The following is a 20,334-nucleotide window of genomic DNA, read 5'->3' as shown; positions in this document are numbered from 1 at the left end:
AAATATATTTTTAAAATTTAAACTAGAATATAAAAAAATTATTAAAAAATGGAGCTTTTAAGTTAACGATTTGTTGGTGCTTAATCTAATGCCAATTGAAATGAGAATTTTTTGTTAGTTTTTCCTTGCACCTCCCTCATCATATGACTCCTTTTCATATTCTTGTGATAAAAAAATGCTCTTTAGAATCTTCATTTTTCCCGATCGTTTGTCCCAAGAGCTTAATATGCAAAGATCTGCTCGCCCCTTCCGAATTGATGGTTTATATGCACCATCGGGGGAGAATGCATCTGTCATTTAAATAGTGACTCTCTTCTCGATGAATCACAGTCACTACAATTATCCACATCTAACGACTCACATTCTCATTGGGTCAAAAAGAGAAAGGACGTTAACACACTCCCTTCCATTCGATGAGATCCATCAGTCGATCTCTTGCACGATCAATGGTCCACAAGTGCATTGGGCCCAAACCTGCACAAGACTTAACTCATTCGTTAGGTCCGATGGATGGGACCCCTGTATTTATTTTTGAGCACATTTAATTCCTCTTAATCAAACTATGTTGGGTGTCCAACTAGCAATTATTATGCTTTTTCTTAATTAATACCTCTTCTTCGCCAACTTTATAACCTATTTTCTTTACGTTCTCGTTCTCTTTGGTTGTCACTCTATGACCTCTTTATCACAAGCAGTTGTTGCCTCAACAAATCAAACGCAACTAAATTTTTAAATAGGTTTAGCTTCCGAAGTATTAAGAATGTCGGAAGATCTTGTGAAAGGAGTTTATATCAATGAATTAAGAGCTTGCAAAAGGGGTTTATATCAATGAGTTAATGGGTGTGAGTGACACCTAGGTCCATCTCACTGACATCTTGACTTTAAAGAAGACTCTCAATTTCTCTTATGGTAAATCCCCAGACGATGATTGTCTTATCCAATCTGAGGTTTTAGTTGCCACCCTACCTCTCGTTCATTTTAGCCCTCCTCAAAATTAGGCTACCTTTGCGGACCCTCACCCACACAAGCCTTTTTTTATTTGGTCCCCCTTTATTCAACTTCCTAAAATACAAAAGGAAAATCAGTAAAAGAGATTAGAACAAATCTAAATGAGGTTAATAGTAAGTGACATTATTTAAGAAACGTCACAATCCCTAGAGATGCATTTATATTATTTTATTATTTTACTATGGTTTTGATTTTATTAATCACATATAAAACGTAATAAAATAATGTTAATTGATGCATACCATTAAAAAATATTAACATTTATATTCCTAACTAAGAACTCCTAAAAATGGGAAACAATGTCCACAAAAAGAGGAAGTTAAATATACAAATGAATTATTTCTTATGTAAATAATGTCCATATATTTAAGAGGTTTGACTTTCCTAAAAGAATGTATGTATATTCGTAATAGATAAGTTTTCATGAAGATTAAATCTCTAATTTACTTCATATGATTTTAACATTATTTTCACCTTGAACTACTTCCTAAATTTTAACCTTCACTTTTATTTTAAGTACATCTCAAAGTTTGGAATCATTTATTTAAATTTTTATGCCTTTAAAACATATGAATAATAAAAAATATTACTATTAAAGTCAACAAACTCTCACTCTATTATTCACATGCACCAAAGATCATCAACCAAAGAAGATTTTAAAACTATTTATTAAAACAACCATTCAACAAACATTTGGGATTATTTATTAATAAATGTTTATTAAAAATATGTGAAACATATGGAAATGAAGGTTAAAACATTTATCATACCATATTTTATTAAACGAAGGATTGCATAAAAAATTATGCACAAGGCCCCACACATTCATGTGAATGTCATCAGCATAAAGCAGGAGGTTAATTGTCACTGCCCTGCCGTTAAAAATCCACTTGATACAGAGGAGCTACGGACAACTTTGGAGACCAAAATAGACTTATGATGTAGAATAGTCTAATTGCACTGGTTGCACAGACCGATCCGTAATGTTTTTATAATCTTTTGTTACGCGATTTGTAGATCGTATTTTTTCTGTTTTCCTTTTCATTTTCATTGTGTTTTTTGTGTGTATATACTGATGTAGTTTGTAGTTTATGTAGTGGACTTGATCGCTTGTTTACTTTGCATTATTTTACTCAATTTTTGATCCTCTCAAATATTAATATTATTATGGGTATTAAAGTTGGGATATTTTCACGTTGCATTGTTTTATTGACTAAAAACACTTGTTGTTGGTTGGTTTTATTACAATATTTCATCCAGATATATGTATTACAGCAGTGTATGCTCCTTTGTTTGCCTTTTATTATTTTAATTTATGTGCTTGAATCTAGATATATGTTAGAAATCTGGTAGTTGACTTGATTAACACCATTTTGTCACAACAATTAGAAGTTTTGTTTTGTTTTTTGTTGTTTTTGTTGTTGTTGTTGTTGTTGTTGTTTTGTCTTTTTCCAAGTATTCATTCTATCAATAATGAACCTGTTTTTAATGCTTTTATTTTGAGGGAGAATGGAATGCAATAATACATTACGTTATAATATTTTGTTCTTTTTCATCATGATGAGCAACCAATAAAAAGGGATCCAAGTATAGCTAACACTTCGTTTATTTTCTTTTTCTTTCATATTAAGCTCTAATTTTTGTTTTGTCATTTTCTCATTGCATAAATAAGGTTTTGATTGTAATTATTATAAGTCTTATTTCCCAAAGTTTAACATTTCTTCCTTTTAACAACACACTGTCATATCAATAATCTGGCCATATTCATTTGTGTTATTTGAAAATATATTTAAATTACATTACCAAGGACCACCCCCTGTGGTGAAAGCGAGGTCGACCCTTGTCACCTAAAGTGGGATGGTTTCTAACACTAAGTGAATGTCTTCTCGGATTGTTGTCAGTTACCAAGGCAATCCAAGAACCAACACAATTAAGTTGTGTCCTCTTTGCTATAAACATACCCATTGCTCCCATCCATTAAACCAATTGCTATTATTATTACACATTCCATCCCTAGTATATAATTATTACTATTATTACAGTCATCCATTATATGCTATGCAATGGGCTTTAGATAATGAGACAAGTTTTATGCTAAGAACTATAATTATTTATGAACTACATTTTTGTAAGGTCTTTATAGTCACTTGACCAAATCTAACAATCCATGTCGATAGGGTAATTGAGGTGGTATGATTCTTAATATCATAAATATTTATATTTATAAATTATAAATTTATATAATTTAAAAAAATGGAGGTGTAAACTTTTTAGCTATACATATTATTTATATTGCATTATAAAATATATTTCATTTTCTTTTTTCGAGATATTTGGATGAATATAAATTTATTATATATGTAGTGATAATGAAGGTAAAGATAAAGATCATATGAAGAAGCCTTACAAATTAATTTTGATGGGTGGAATCTGTTATGAAACCAGCTCAAAAAAAGATAGAAAAGATAGATCAATGCCTTAGAAATAAGCCTCTTCGAGGGGGCAACCTCCTTTACATTACACAAATGAACAATTCTTAGATAATAAAAATGACAAGGCCTCCTTTCTATATATAGGAGTCTAAGGGGTCATAATATAATCACAACTGACATAGCAATAATAATGTAAGGGCATAACAATACCAATAGTGGGCTTCTATTGGGCACAATAATAACAATATGGGGACTAAATGGGCACAACAATATAATAAGGGGGTTTTACTAATAAAAATAAGGGGTTACACTAGTATTATAGGGACCTAACATGCTCCTCTCCTTCAAAACGTGTTGTCCTCAACGCTTGAGTAGTTCTTGATGCTTTTATATAAACTTCTTGTCCTCCCATGTGGAATCTTCAACGGGTAAGTTCTTCCACTTGATGAGATACTCTGAACTTGATTGATTTCGTAGCTGTCAGGTTCTTGTTTCTGTGACTGCTCCAGGTTCCAATATGATTTTTCCTTCCTCGTCAAGTTCTGGAAATATTGTTTGAACTGGGATCTTCTGCAACTTTCGAATGAATGGCCACACTTCTTCGTCCTTCTTCTATTTGTCCCTTGCTTCATTTATCCAATCAGGTTGGATAATAGAAATAGCACAAAACATTGCTTCCACATCCTCATCCTTTCTTGAGAGTGCATCTGCAACAACATTTCGTTTCCCTTTTTTGTAGATGATTTCAAAGTCATAACCCAACATATTTGTGACCCATTTTTTTGGTTCTTCTAAAGATAATATTTGTTCTAAAAAGTATTTAAGAATATCATGATCCATTTTTACCTTGAAGTGTCTTCCCATTAGGTAAGGTCACCATTTCTTAAGTGCATGTAGTATTTCCAACATTTCCTTCTCATAAATAGCTTGCTTGAGATGTAGCTGTAAAAATATCCAATCTCCTACATCAAAACTTCTTTCACTGCGATGTTGATCTGCCTGTTTTTTCATTTGATTCTGCACCAAAGTGTTGTTATCCTTTAAAAGTTGGAGAACTTGTTGTTGATGCTCAAATGTGATCTTTCACTGCTTGAATATTTTTCTTCTTGATATGTCCTTCTATCTTGAGAGTTTGAGGAGTGGTAATTTCTTCCAATGCATTACAAGATATGATCGGATTCATTTATTGAAGCTCGATGTGATTTTTCACTTTAATATGTCCTTCTATCTTGATAGTTTGAGGAGTGGTAATTCCATCCAATGCATACAAGATATGGTCGGATTCATTTATTCTTTCTCAATGTTATCTTTCACTTCTTGAACCTTTTTCTTCTTGATACCTCCTTCTATCTTGAGAGGTTGAGGAGTGGTAATTCTTGCCAATGCTTTACAAGATATGGTTGGATTCATTTATTCTTTCACTTGGGTTGGTTCCTAGTGTATATCCTCTTCTTTTAACGTTTCTTGATCCTTTTCTTCCTCCTCTTCACAATCAATGTAAAATAATTTCTTCTAAGCACACTTATACCCTTTAATGTATTTATTATCACAATTGTAACAAAGCCCTTTTTCTCTTTTTTCTTCCAATTGTTGTGGTGTCAACCTTCTAGGTTCTGGAGGGCTAGGAGAAACAACACTTCAATATTTATAGTTGTGAGGGGTAGACTTCCTTGTTTCCATAATTTTTCTTTCCACATTTATTTCCAACTTGAATGCATTCTCCAATGAATCATGTTCCCAAAGACGAACCTCATGTTGAATGTTATCCTTTAAAGTCCCTATGGAGACATCAATCCTCTGCTTCTCTAGAATATCATTTTCCCTTATATTCAATTTTTGAAAGTCCTCAATGTGCTCTACCATTGAACACTTTTGTTTGAGATTTATCAATCGACCAAAGAAGGTGTTTCTCTTTGTAGCCTCATAATGTGCTATAATTTCCTCCGTGAAAATTGACCACATAACAAGTGGTTTACGAGAACAAAGATCTTTATACCATACAAATTGATCCGGTTCTAAATATGAAGATGCAATGCGTACCATTTATAACAGTTGCACCTCATGTAGATCAAAATATTGCTCCATCTGTAGTATCCAATTTACCGGATCCTTGCCATCAAACTTCCTCATATCGCATTTTCTTTTAGGATCTCGGTCTTGAAATGACTATAAATCTGTAATTTCAGATCTTTAAGTTCTAGAATTGCGTCCTGTAGTATCCCTCTGAGTTCTCTTTCTAACTTCGAAAGTATGATCAAGATTGGATTCAACAAGAAAGAGTTATGTCAAATCTCCCACGATGGCCTGATTATAGACTGGTTCAGTAGATCTCACTTGTACTAAGTTCCACGTATCACTGTTTAACCCTTACGACCTACCACCAATACACAGAAAACTACAATTTTTCCTCTTTCTGCAACCTCTTATGAAAGTTCAATCTGATGCTCAGAGAGAAAGTTATGACGATTTGCCCAAGGTCGCTTGTTTATGATGTAATTCGGGAGCCTGCAGAAACCCTAAATTTCTTGGACTATATCTCCACAAATATAGTGAAACAATATCTGAAATTTGGACTTGAGGTTCAGACTAATTTCTTATCAAATGGGTTTTTTTTAGCTTCTGAAACTTCATAGCGAAAATGTTATAGCGAAAATGCCACGATGACCTGTTTTAGATGAAATTCTAGAGCTTGTAAAAACTCTAACTTCCTTAGATCATATATCCAAAAATATAGCAGGAAACATTTGAAATTTAGACCCAAGTTTCAAAGATATTTCTTCTCAAATGGGTTGTTTTTTTAGTTTCTAAAACGTCGCAAAAATGAGTTATAGCAAAAATGCCACGATGATTTGTTTGGAGCAGTGAAACCCTAGAATCCAAGCTCTGATACGAAATGTTACGAAACCAACTCACAAAAAGATAGAAAAGATAGATCAACACCTTAGAAATAAGCCTCTTTGAGGGGGCATCTTCATTTACATTACACAAATAAATAAATTCTTAGATAATACAAATGAGAAGACCTCCTTTCTATATATAGGAGTCTAAGGGGTTATAATATAATCACACCTGACATAACAATACTAATGTAAGGGCACAATAATAACAATAGTGGGCGTCTATGGGGCACAATAATAACAATATGGGGACTAAATGGGCACAACAATATAATAAGGGGGTTGTACTAATAACAATAAGGGGTTACACTAGTATTATAGGGACCTAACAGTCATTATCAAGCTCTAGATTATGAGTAGATTTCATTCAAATCCATGGTCTATAACAATGTAAAATATCAAAGGAGAACTATACCCATTTTTTTGAGGTAGCAAAAAATCAACTGATTTTGAAAAGTGCTAATTGATCCAGGTATATTTTTGCGGCCACCCACCAAGTCCACTTGGACCCCCATCATTCTTTCTTTCAGCATTTCAGTTTCCTTAATTGTAGCTTAGATTAATATTTTTAGCAATTTTTCAGGTCCTGAACTTTCAGAGCCGTTTTGAGGCCCTAAACGAAGTTTTTTTGGAAAAATGTGAGCAGCATGTGTCCTTGGACTGATGCTGCTCTTCCCAAAGTTGTAGTTCTCGAATAGATATTTCTAACGAGATATTGTGTGCATAAAACGAAGATCGTATGCCAAAGTTACAACCCCGGGAAGTTGATGTACTAATTTACCCAACCGGGGCCCATAGTTTGGCATTTTATCTTCTAGGGTTAGGTTTTTGGATGTTTAGGGTTTTCCATTATTTCTCAACAATAAATAGGCCTTCGAGCCTCATTGTAACATACTTCAAAGGCATGTAGCGGCGACATCTCTTCTCAGAGATAAGCTACCATCATCATAGCTAGTTTATTTCCATTTCTGTTTGTAAGCATATTTCAGTATTTTACACTAATGAAATGAAGTATTATTTCTGTTGCATCTCTATATGTATGGTTATATCTATAATTTTTTGCGTTCCTGTTTAAATCCAGGTCAGTGGTATCAAAGCGGTCTACTCTTTCTTTGTCTTTCTTTTCATGTCCCCAATGAGGTCGGGATATAAGGAGTTAGGGCTTGAATTGGTCGAACCTTTGCAAGACTAGCCTTGAAAATCCCAACGGCCTCCCATGGCAGATGAAAAGAAATATGAGGGGGTAGGAAATCCTATCAAAATCTTGCTCGAAGAGGCACTTGAGCGACAAAGGAATGCGATGATGGATAACTTTTCCCAGATCCTTTAGCGGCTACCCAGGGGTGACACATCTACTTCTAGCAGCTACTTTGGGAGTGCCACACCATTTAAGGTACAAGTTAACTTTGACATTCCCATATTTGAGGGTCAGATAGATGCAGACACTGTAGATAAATGGTTAAATCTGCTAGAAGGGTATTTTTTGTTCATGATTTTTCTGGCCAGGAAAAGATTACTTTCGCTCTTCTCAAAGCCGCCCCCCATGTCAAGGACTGGTGGGAAACCTATTGTGAGCAGAAGGATGAAAGTATGACCTCACTGTTCTCAGCCACACCCACTTGGAATTCATTTCAGACTGTCATCAAGGAGCAGTACTACCCTGTCAGAAGCTATGAGGATCAATACATAAAGTGGACCATGCTACGGTAGGGAAGGGACTAAGACGTGCCGAAGTTTACCAATATTTTCCATACCCTTCGCATGAAGTTGGGTATCAAGGATTCGGAGTAGCATTTGGTACTCAAATGCCATGGCTGCCTACGCAAGTATATCTAGGAAGAAATAGAATTCCTGAACATCTCCTTGCTCGGTGCGACATACTGATATGCCGTAAAGATCGAGCAAAAGTTTGAACAGAAGAAGCGAGACTTTGGATTTGCGAATCTGAAGCAAGGGAAAGGTGCCCCCAAACTGCAGAACAAAGGACAAAGCCAAGGCGGGGCAGCCAAAGACAACCCGCCAAAGCTGCAAGCAAAGAACAATGCCATGAAGCTGAAAAAGGACATGGGAAAGTGCTGTGAGTTCCATAAGAGCTCCACTCATAACAAAAGTGAGTGTCGGACCAAGAAGTCATTGGTGGCTGAGCTAAAGGCTTCAGAATTAGATGCATGTTCCGACTCTGAGTTATAACTTGACAAGGGGAATGAAGAATGGAAGCATATTACCAATGTGGAGCCCAAGGCCATCGTTGCCACCACGAAGATCCAGAAAGAGGAACCCGAAGATCTAGAGGAGGAGGAGCATCTCTTCCACTCCCAGATGTGGGTAAAGGGCTCCCTGTTACAGTTCATTATCAACAACGGGAGCCAAAAGAACTTCATTTCGGCAGAGGTCATGAAGTGGCTGGGCTTACCGACCACAACACATCCACAACCATACACCATCGGGTGGCTTCACCAAGGACGAGATCATCGCGTGAGCTAGCAATGTCACCTTCCATACAACATCAAGCCCTTCATGGATGAGGTATTGTTGACATTGCTCCCCTTGATGTTTGTGATGTATTATTAGGACAACCATACTTGTGGAAGCGACATGCTGTGTATGAATCAAGGCCCCGTTCTGTTATTGTTACTTTGGGAAATAAGTTGTATAGGATACCAAAGATAGCACTGCCTATCACCATCTCTTTGGTTACTATAAAACAATGCAGTAAGCTCATTTCAAAAACTGGGATTTTTTTTTCCCTGATGATACACCCTCAAGGAAAGAAGAAGACGGTGGCAACGACCTCCAGATAGGGACCCTCCACACGAAAACTACAGATGAAAAAGGTCGTGGAGGAATATGAGGACATCTTCACCTCCCCGTAGGGGTTCCTCTACACTGTCAGGTCAAGCACTCCATCGATCTAACCCTAGGTGTGTCGCTGCACAATGGACCAATCTATCAGTGCTCTGTTCTGGAGAACGATGAAATCAAGAGGCAGATTCAGGAGCTACTGCAGAAAGGTCACATTCGTTTGATTTCATTGCCTTGTGGGAGCCTGATCATGTTGGTATAGAAGAAGGATGGGAATTAGAGACTCTGTATTGACTATCGGGCGCTCAACAAGATCATTATCCATAATAGGTACCTGATCCCATGGATTGATGACCTCCTCGACCAACTGAAGGGGGGAAATATTTCAGCAAGATTGATTTGAATTCAGGATATCACCAGGTACCAATCGAACCCTCTGATGTGTGGAAGACTACCTTCAAAGCCAAGGAGGGCCTTTTCAAATGGTTGGTTATGCCTTTCAGATTGACGAATGCTCCTGCAACCTTCATGAGGCTAATGGATGACATCTTGTTGCCATTCACAAACTCATTTATAGTGGTATACTTAGATGAAATCCTGATCTTCAGCCAGAGTTGGGAAGAGCACCTCCACCACATCTGACAAGTTCTCCAAACACTGGGGCAACACAAGTTATGTGCCAATTTGGAGAAATGCACTTTTGGCCTGACCCAGGTTCAGTATCTAGGATACATTATTGATGAACGGGGGGTGCATGTGGATCCAACCAAGATCTAAGTCATTCGGGATTGGCCATATCCAACCATCTCATAGAGCTCCACAACTTTCTAGGTCTTGCCAATTTCTTTCACAGGTTCGTGTTAGGATTTTCTCATATCACTTGGCCCTTGAGTTAAATCACCAAGGGAGGAGCGAAATCAAAATTATTTTGGTCTAAATCCCAACAGAAGGTATTCACAGAGTTGACAGATCGCCTTTGCTCAGCACCAGTGCTCGCATTAGCAGACTTGTAACAACCATTTGAGGTTGAGATGAATGCCTCTGACTATTCCATTAGGGTAGTCCTTACTCAACACAGGCATCCAATGACATATCACAGTGAGACACTTTCAGACACAGTCCAGAAGTATCCCACTTATGACCAAGAGATGTATTCCATTATGTAGACCTGCCGACAATGGAAGCATTACATTTTGGGGAAGGAAACGGTCATCCACACAGACCACTGACCCTTGCAGTTCATACAGACCCAAGGGAAATTGCAGAATGATCACCATCAAAAGTGGTCCACATACCTACAACAATTCCATTTGAATATCAAGTATAAGAAGGGCAGCACCAATAATGTTGCAGATTGCCTCAGTCGACCACCGATCATGGCGTTAACCACCGTGCTCAACTCTTATGGGCACGAGACTTTTGGTTGGCCACTTCTCTAGAAAAGTAACCCAAAATTCAGCCACACATACCAAACACTCTTGGAGGGTCAGCATGTTCCATATTTTCACCTCCAGGATGCCTTGTTATGTCACCTGGGTCACCTTTGTGTTCGTTCAAGCGAGCGTGCCAAGATGATTTGGGAAGCACACTATAGTCGGGCTGCTAGGCATTTCGGGGTTGAGAAAACAGTGGCAGTACTGCAGAAGTATTTCTATTGGCCAAATCTTCGACAAGATGTCAGGAAGTACATCAGATCATGCACTGCCTGCACCATTGCCAAATTGACCATCAAGAAGAAAGGCCTCTATACCTCGCTGCCTACCCTACTCGACCTTGGGAATCCATCTTCATGGATTACATGTCGGGTCTTCCTTCTACTAAGCATGGAAAAGACTGTGTTTTTGTGGTTGTCGATAGGTTCTCAAAGATGGCCATTATGGTGGCCTACAAGAAGAATATCACAGCAGAAGCCACTGCTAAACTCTTCTTTGAATGAGTGTGGGTACACTTTGGGATCCCACAGTCTATCATATTAGATCGAGACAACAGGTTACTTAGTACATTTTGGTCTAGTCTTCAGGCGATGTTGGACACTAAACTCACTAAGTCCACAACCTTCCAACCTCAAACTGATGGCGAGGCAGAGGTTGTCAACAGGATGATCGTACACATTCTATGCATGTATAACTCAAAGCATCCACGCACATGGGATGAGAGCCTCCCCTATGTTCACCACAAATAGAACCAGGCTTTCCATAGCTCGATTGTGCACAACCCTTTTTAGGTGGCCTTGGGATTCTAGCCACTATGTCCCATTGATGTGGCCATGCCATTTGCAGCTACTCACGCAGATTCAACTCATGTCCAGTCCGAAACAGATAAGGCAAACAAATTCATTGAGCACATCTAACATATTCACCAACAGTTCCATGACATTCTTGAGAAATCAAATGCCAAGTACAAGCAATGACATGATCAACATCGGGTGCCACACAAGTTTCAGGTGGGCGACAAAGTCTGGTTGCATTTACAAAAGGAATGCCTTACCAGAGCTTATCGAAAATTCAGACCACTCTGATATGGTCCTTACACCATTACTAAGGTTGTGGGAGACAATGCATTTGAGCTCAACATTCCCCCATTCCTTGGCCTGCACCCAATGTTCAATGTGGACCACCTTCAGCCATACTTTCCACCATTACTAGACACATCCAACATTGAAGAACAACTCACACCTACATAGTTAAATCCAGATTGCATGGAACAAGCTGCAACTGATTGGATCATGGACACACAGATCAAGCACACTCGCCAACAAAATATCCAACTGTATCGAGTTGTCAAAGCAGACCAACTCCTTCACCAGGGCAAGTGGCTCACCAGGGACCAAGTTCAACAGAAGTTTCCTCAACTCATAGAGGAACTCAACGCAATGGGGACCATTACTTCCTAAGGGGGGAGGAATGATCCAGGTGGATTTTGGTGGCCACCCACCAAGTCCACTTGGACCCCAACCATTGTTTCTTTCAGCTTTTCAATTTCCTTAATTGTAGCACAGTTTACTATTTTTAGCAGTTTTTCGTGTCCTGAACTTCCAGAGCCGTTTTGAGGCCCTAAATGACATTTTTTGGGAAAACTAGGAGATATTTCTAAGAAGATATTGTGTGCATCAAATGGAGATCGTATGCCAAAGTTACGACCCTAGGAAGTTGATGTACCATTTTACCCAAACAGGGCCCACAATTTGGTGTTTCATCTTCTAGGGTTAGGTTTTTGGAAATTTAGGGTTTTCCGTTGTTTCTCAATAATAAATAGGCCTTCGAGCCTAATTGTAACACAGTTCAGAGGCATGTAGCTGCCACATCTCTTCTTAGAGATAAGCTACCATCGCCCTAGCTAGTTTATTTCCATTTCTGTTTGTAAGCATATTTCAATATTTTATAGTAATGAAATGAAGTATTATTTTTGTTGCATCTCTATATGTATGGTTATATCTGTAATTTGTTGCGTTCTTGTTTAAATCCGGATCATTGATTTAGAATACACTTTTTTTAGCATATTTTTGACACTCGAAATTTTTTTATGTATCAAGTATGAACATGATTTTTAAAATGTTAGTAATTTTCACGCTGATTTGAAAAGTGTTGATGCAACATCAACCCCTTTTTTAGAAGGCTTATTTTTGACACTTTAACTTTTATAATGTATTAAGTGTGAATAATTACTTTTTAAATTTAACAATTTTTAAAGTAGTTGTCTTCTTCTTCTTTTTCTTTTTCTTCCCTAAGATATTTATTTTTAAGTGTTTTTTAGGTTTGTGTTTTTTTGTTTTTCTTTTCATTTTTTTTTGTAATGAAATCTTCGTTTTTTTGCATAGTTAAAAAAAATCTCGGTATTTTAAAGTTACGATTTTCTCTATATTTATCTATCATTAATTAATATTTCAATGTACATAAGATAATTGTCACTAAAAAGGTAATAATTTGTAACATTTGACAAAAAATACACATTGTGAATATAGATATAACAAAAAAGTACACATTTCGAGACTTTTTTGCTAAAATGACATGTCAAATAAACGATTTTTATGAGAAATTTTTAACAAAAAAATTTAAAAAAGAAGAAGAAATTTTTATGAATTTTATGTCAAAAAATAGTAATCATAGTTTTTTTTAAATAATGGTTCACATAAAAGTTAAAGTGAAAATTAGATAATACAAATATTAAACATATAACAACAATAATTGAATATTTATTCTTATCATAAAATCTCAAAGTCAAAACATTACAAGTATAACTAATGAATAGTTCTAAAAAATAAGCTTGATTGGCAAGAATAACTTAAATTTAGTCAATAATATCATATAATCCATGTTCATCATCTTCTAAAGTTTCATTATTGTCTTCTTCCATAATATTTTGCATTTCGGTTTGGTAAGTTTCCTCTTCTTATGGATCTTTGATGTCTGCAAAACTCCCAAAGTATCATTTTCCAATCCTTCCATATAACGGTGGTTGAGCTTCTTTTGCCTTTTTTGCCACACGTGATTTATTAAAATCCCCTTTCCTCAAACCAACTTCTTGCATTGCATCTAAAAGAATTTGAATAACATTAATTCTTTGCTGAAGAAAATTGCATTGTAGTGAGTCTTTTTCAATGGCAATGAACTTTCTTCCTTTTTGTAGGCAACATGCTAGTGTTGTACCTAATCATCAAATATAAAAGAAATAATTAAGTAAATTAGTATAAACACATAAAAATAAAAAAATAAAATATTAAAATTCAATTTTATATAATAAAACTTACCTAAACCTGAGAATCAGTCCAAAACCCAATCTTCTTCATTTGAACATAAATCTATAAGATAATTAATCATTGTCTGTGGTTTTTGATAAATGTTACTTATCTCTCCTTTTGCTTCTTTATCTTCATCTGTTAGTTTTTTCACAACAACATCATGAACCAATACTTGGCTATGACTCTTTCCATCTACCCAATTCAGAAGCATAGGCTTATAACTGTCATCTTTTGTCCAACATTCAATGTGAATGAACTCACAATCACTTATAATTGGATGATCTCCTCAACGAATAAGATTTGAATTTTTCCTGTAACATGAAATAATAAAAGTTCAATTAACTTGTATATATATATATATATATATATATATATATATATATATATATATATATATATATATATTTAATATTAATTAAACATACAATTTCAATGTCTTACCATGTAAGTTGCATCCTTGAGTTTTCTTTTCCCTTGAAGCTTGTTAATAATATTCCAAATTGTGTGTTTGAATGAAATGTCACAAATCTCCAAAATGGTGATGTTGTGACTTGTTGAAATCATGTAACCACTTTACTAAAAGCTTGATAAGTATAAGGTCCACTATCATATTCAATGTTTGGGAAATTGAAACCATGATAAATATCTAAAATAACTAGGGAATAATACCTTTTAGGTATGTGTTTTGCAATGTCTTCACAATCACCTTGTATTATTTGATATTGGATAGTCAACAACCCATTTCAAATGAAATGACTAAGACTAGGATCAAGTTCAACATTCTTAAGACGTCACTTTCTCAGCCTTTCTAGCTTAATTTTTTCTATAAAAGTTTTTAAACTATTTGGTACTCCATTTTCAGCATTCTTCAACATCTTTAATGAAATAAACAAATATATGTATAAGTAACAAAATAAAAATAGTATACATATGAATAAAAATGAATATATAAATCAACATACATTTTTAAATGCAAGATAAAAAAGTTTTAGTGTTGATGTAGAACTTGAATCCGGTAGTTGCGTACAACATCATCTAGCTATCTTCATTCAATAATTTAACCATATGTTCTTGTATTTTTATAAAAACCTTGTGAATGAATAAATAAAGTAAAAAACGTTAATATAGTGATATGTATAACAAATGCTATCAACAACAATATGTTATATTTAAAAGAAAATTATAATCCAAAAATAAGTAAAAATAATTCTACAAACTTACTTTTGAAATTCCTCGAACACTTCATCCAATGATAATTCACCTGACTTCGCATAAGATAATATTGATTTCACAAGTTTGTCATCCTTCACTCCTTGCATTGTTCTCCAAGGTGTGATAGTCATATCACCTGAACGGTGCTTGATTTCAAGACTTGATTTACTGTTGGTACATATCACCAGTTTATACTTTTTAACCTTCTGGTTTTTTATAATAATGTTCTCTTGCATGTCGAAAATCTCATTAACCAGTTCTCATATATTTTCAGTTCTAAATGCCAACTAGAAAATGTTATCCATACCTCTGAATATATCTTAATTAGATTTTCCACCTTTTGAATTGATGTTTTGCTCAAATTGATAACCAATTTCCATATAACATTCCTTCTGAAAGCTTAGACTAACTTTTATCTTATCCCCACCACATTTTTCTTCAAATTCACTATGAATAAATTTGACTCTTTTGATGAAATTCATAAACATCCTATACTCATTATCTGTATTATGATCCCATGTTAATAACTTTTATTTTCTATTTTTTAAACAAACATGAATGACACATTTCACTGTTTCAAAACATGACTTATTAGGATATTCCTCCATCAATTATCTTTGAGTATCTGTAGAAAGGTTCCCCCCAATCACATAATATTTCTATTCAAAGAATATTTACTTATCAAATGCCTCTTTGTTGGGAACTTGAATTGGATCAACAAGAAGCACATAATCAACCAGATGTGCATATGGATTGTACCTGATCAATGTTTTCAAATTATGAACATGCAAGTGGTGTGGCTTTCTAATTTGATATTTATATTGTCCTTCATTTGACTTATAGAATTGGCTAACATTAAGTTGAAATCTACGATCGCCCTCAATTAAGTTTTTATTCATTAGCTGATTTTGAATGGATTTTTGTTTTGTTTTAATAATGTCATCCTCTAAATCAGCACCTCATGTTATTCTTTCCTTGATTCCTTTAGAGCTTTCACTATAATCTTCACTTATGCATATTATTTGTTTTTAATGGCCAAATTTTTATTTCTTCCTCCCATGGGTTATCATATTTTCTTCTAGATAAAAAATATCATCATCATCAACTAGAAGAGAGACATTCCTTGGCATTTTGGTTTTTGGTCATTTATGTTTTTTCTCCTTTTCAACAATAGTTGTAATCTCATTCTTAGTAACAACAACATTTTCTTTAGCTTCAACTTCCCCATCTTCAAAAGTAAGATGTATAGCTTTACTATATTGATCCACTATAGGAATTCTTTGATGATCCCCTGCATATAATCTTGTATCTTGATGGGGTATTTTTTTTGCTTCTTTCTCCCATCGTCTTGTGTCTCTGTGTGGAAACAATTGACCACATTCATAATATCTCGCTCTATATAATAAATTTTTCCCAACATAATTGAAAGACCTTCAACAAAATCCTATTAAACAAATTATAACATGTAAATAATAAATAAGTTATAAAAAAATATAATGATACTTAAAATAATTCAAAACACATTAATATAAATAAGAAAACTTACAGTGTTTTGTGCAATGTGGTTTATGATTTATTCACACATGTTTGTAGAATATTCATCCATGTCATACTTCATCAATGCAAAACGATATCTAACCTTCTCATGTGACTTGGGCAGTTTTTGTAAGTACATAAACAACTTTTGTATTTAGCACCAAACACGTCTTGTGCTCTTCCCAATACCTCATAACTTCCACCATTGTAAATCATACCAGCATATACATATATGTGCACACTTTCATCAATTTTTATATCTTTAACATGTCATATAGATTTTGTTTTATTTATTTCTCGTGTTGTCTTCCACTCTGAAATAATCTTTAATTCATCTGAGGGGGTAGTTGCTTGAGTTTTACCATGTGTCTCAGTTCGGTTTCGTTCAACAATATTCTTTTGGGGGTCCAAATATAACTTTAGATGATGTAATTGTTGTCCATGTAACTTCCATAAAAATTCACAAAGACATTCATTGACGTCATTTTCTTGCTATATATATAAACAAGTTAATTAAGAAAGAAAAACCCATATCTTAAGTAAACAAATAAAACAAAAAACATTAAAAAATTAAATATATTCATTATAATTTAATTAAAAAGCATAAAAAAAAAACATCAGAAACAAATATAACAATTTAAATAGTTTTATTAAAAAACAATTTGAATTTAAATTTGAAATTTTAAAATAAAAAATAAAAAACTATTAAAATAACTTTAAACTTTTAAAATGGAAATAAATAAATAAAACAATAAAAAAATTATAACAAAAAAATTAAAAAAAATTGCAACTAGCGGGCACGCCCGTGGCATGTTGGCCCCCTAGTAGGTGGGGGGTCGATTCCGGAAATCATCCCCCCACCTGTTAAGGGTGCCCCCTAGCACTCCCACCTATGGCACTGTGACCCTCTGCTTGCCAGGGGGCCACAGTGGCACGAGAACCCTACGGGTCGGGTACCCAAGTCATTATAGCCCCTAGAGGGCGAGGGGGTTGATTCTAGGAATTGGCTCCCTCTCTTACCAAAGGGCTGCATTGCCTTGGTCACATAGCCTAATGGGTGCCCATGGCACTACGACCCCCTAGCAAGCAGGGGGATGATTTGGGTAATGGACCCACCGCCTGCTAGGTGGTCAAAGTTCCGCGGGCATGCCCGTCCCTGCCACTATGACCCCCCACTTTCCAGGAGGCTACAGTGTCGTAGGCATGTCTGCGCACAGGGTGCCCATGGAATTGTGGCCCCTTGATAAGCGGGGGGTTGATTCCCAGAATTGAACCCCCGCTTGCCATGGGGCCATAATGTCACAGGCATGACAGCCCGCGGAGTGCCTTTGGCACTGTGCCCCCCTAGAAAGTAAGGGGATGATTATGGGAATCGATCGCTCGCTTGCCGGGGGGCTACAGCTCCACGGGCAAGCCTTCCAATGAGGTGCCCGCGACACTGCGACCCTTGGAAAGTGGGGGGCGATTATGGGAATAGCCCCCTCGCCTGCTAGGGGGTCGATTCTGGGAAACATCCCCCCGCTTTCCAGGGGGGCACAGTGCCATAAGCAAGGGAAATCGATCCCCTTACCCAGCAGGGGGCTAACAGGATATGGGTGAGCTTGGCCCAAGTGCAAATTTTTTTAATATTTTTTTTGAAAAAAAAATCTAATTTTTGTATATATATATATATATATATATATATATATATATATATATATATATCCTCCATTGGTGGATATTATATTATGTGCTCTCTTCGAAGATATGCGGTGATCTGTGGCTTTCAGATCTACGGTGATCTGTGGTGATCTATGGCTTTCTAATCTTCCATGATATGATCTGCGGCTCTGCGACACATTTAATATACATTCCCGGTCTTGCTTCCCTCGCCTACTAAGGTGTTCTGCTGGTGATCTGCGACTTTCAGATCTACTATGATATGATCTACGGCTCTGCGGCACATTTAATATACATTCCCGGTCTTGCTTCCCTCACCTGCTAAGGAGAACATTCTCTAGATGCCTCCCAGCTTTGCGAAAATAGTTGCTGCCTCGGTTTTGTCTGCCTCTCGGGGGCAAGCTCCTACCCATATCGTCAATGAAGCCCTAGCTCCCACTGTCCAGGTGGTCCACGCTTCACTCGATGAGGCTTTGAAGTTCTCTAAAAGTGCCCTAATTTGCCGATTCAATAGTTTTTGGCCGCGGTTGACAACTCTCTCTAGTTGGATCTCAGAGGTATGGAAGCCTCTAATTCCTGATGCAATTAATATCTACCCCTGTGCTAGTGGTTTCTTTATAGTAGATTTTGAAAACCGTGAAAGCAGACAATGTATTCTAGATTTCAGGCCTTGGTTTTGAGATAAATTAGGCCTATTCATGAGGCCATGGAACCCATCATTCGATCCCTCAACAACAGTCATAACCTCAGCACCAGTTTGGGTGAGATTGCCAAACCTACCCTTGCATCTCTGGATTTTCTCTTCGCTAGAAGCCATTGGAAATGCAATTGGGAAATTTTACTGTAGGTGCCCAGAAACAGAGGAATATGCCAGAACCACGTATGCATGCATCTGTGTGGAAATGGACTTCAGCACCAGATTCCCAGCTGAAATACACCTAACAAGTAAAGACTATGTGTGGAACTAGAAACTCGATTATGAAAGTATCCTCTTCAGATGTTAGTCCAGCTTTGAGATGGGCCACCTAGCCAAAAATTGCCCAAAAGCCTCCCAGAAAAATTCTGCTAGAAAAAATCACCACAGATCTACATGGTGGGAAGGAGCACAAAAAGAACACTACGCTGTCATCCAAGAAGAATACTCTCGAGAAAACTCTGAATTATAAGAAATCATGCAAGATAGAAATAACTCTGAAGACAAGTAGGGGGAAAGACCCGCCCAAAAACAAAAAAGAATTCAGCAACCCCTCAAGCATCTATAGTTATGAGGTTTCGAATAAGGCACAAAATAAATCTTCATTTAACAGCAAAGCAAATCTCCTAGAACAAACTTCTGAATCTCTGACTATCTCGAAAAGGACGAACACAATAGATCATGAAGCTACGACACCAATGTCCCAAGAACCAGAAGAGATGAAGGAGATGCAAGATAATGAAAGTTGGAAGACTATAGAGAAGAAAAAGAAAGCTACATCACCAATCTCTCCAAGAAAGATGAGGAGCTAGACAATTAGAAATTAAGAAATTATAGGTCCGAGAGACCAATTTGGTCTCAGTGGACATTAACCACCATCATCATTATATATATATATTGAAGGAATAGGTTTTTTTTGCTATCCCGGAGGAACCTTGTAGCCCACCTCACACATAACTACTACTAAACCTATGAGGGTTTATGACCTTTCTTCTTTTTTGTAAACCAGTCATCTTAGGGAGATTTGAATTCAGGTCCATCCTTTTTCAAGGATTTCCAAAATTTTGAATTAATGAATTGAGTTGCCCGCCAATACAAATAAAAAAAATCTTTTTCAGCACAAAAAAAATAAAAATAAATTATTTTCCAAACATTGCTCTTTAAATGATCAAAATATAAGGGAAACTAACCTTTGAAATTCAAAACTCTCCCGTTGAATGTCTTTTCTATGATAATATAGCTCCTCCGCAAAATCACTCCAAGTTTTTTAACAAAACCTCTAGAAGACTTGATGTGATGTAAGGAATAGTAACAATGAAAGTTATTATATAGCGAATATTATTGGATTACTTTATC

Source organism: Pinus tabuliformis, chromosome X, assembly GCF_031772625.1.
Source record: "Pinus tabuliformis cultivar Carrire ecotype Pingquan chromosome X, CPIR1, whole genome shotgun sequence".
In the NCBI taxonomy this organism is placed as follows: domain Eukaryota; kingdom Viridiplantae; phylum Streptophyta; class Pinopsida; order Pinales; family Pinaceae; genus Pinus; species Pinus tabuliformis.
This window is presented reverse-complemented; position numbering follows the sequence as displayed.